The sequence below is a fragment of the Wasmannia auropunctata genome, unplaced genomic scaffold (genome assembly GCF_000956235.1).
Source record: "Wasmannia auropunctata unplaced genomic scaffold, wasmannia.A_1.0 LD336101.1, whole genome shotgun sequence".
NCBI classification, from domain to species: domain Eukaryota; kingdom Metazoa; phylum Arthropoda; class Insecta; order Hymenoptera; family Formicidae; genus Wasmannia; species Wasmannia auropunctata.
The window spans coordinates 6,002,511-6,003,210 of record NW_012026789.1 but is presented as its reverse complement, the minus strand read 5'-3'; positions in this window follow the sequence as shown (position 1 = coordinate 6,003,210).

Genomic DNA, 700 nt, shown 5'->3' with positions numbered 1-700 from the left:
TCGTACTACTGACAAGTGCTCGAAACAAGTGCAAGTGTATTGGTGTAAGTGAGTGCATATCATGGAAATATGGAAATAACGACTCATCATTTCGCCTTTGAAACTGCATCTCATGTTTGTGTACGTACATGAGTGCATCGCGCAATTAGATCACTAATGAAATATGCAAAACGTTGCACATCTCAACTCGCATTGTCAGACAGTATGTCTACAAAATTATGTAGTTTTGCAATTCATGAATCATTAACAGTATCGAGCGCGTCCGTCTAAACGTTAGACAACATTGCATCATCATTGACCTTTGATCGTCTAGCGAGACTAATTATAGAATCTTTAATGCATTCAGAACGAGTTCTCTCCGGAGATAGACGGATTCTAATCCTAGAGCTCCGAGAGAAACGAGCGGGGAAATTTTTGTGTACGTACATGAGTACGTCCACTCCCTACGGGACTAGTTCCCCATTCAGTGAAAACAATGAGGGTTTGTCGCCAACATGAAACTAGGACCAGCGGGGGTGAGGCACGTGTGCGGTAACGAGTGGGGATGGCATGACAGACGGTAGCGACATCTTGTGGCATACTACCTCATTGGAAGTAGCGACATCTTGTGGCATGCTACCTCCCGTCTTACCTCCCTACCTTACACCCGCACACGTCGCACGCCCGATGACCCTCGTTCATTGATCGACAAACCCCCCCA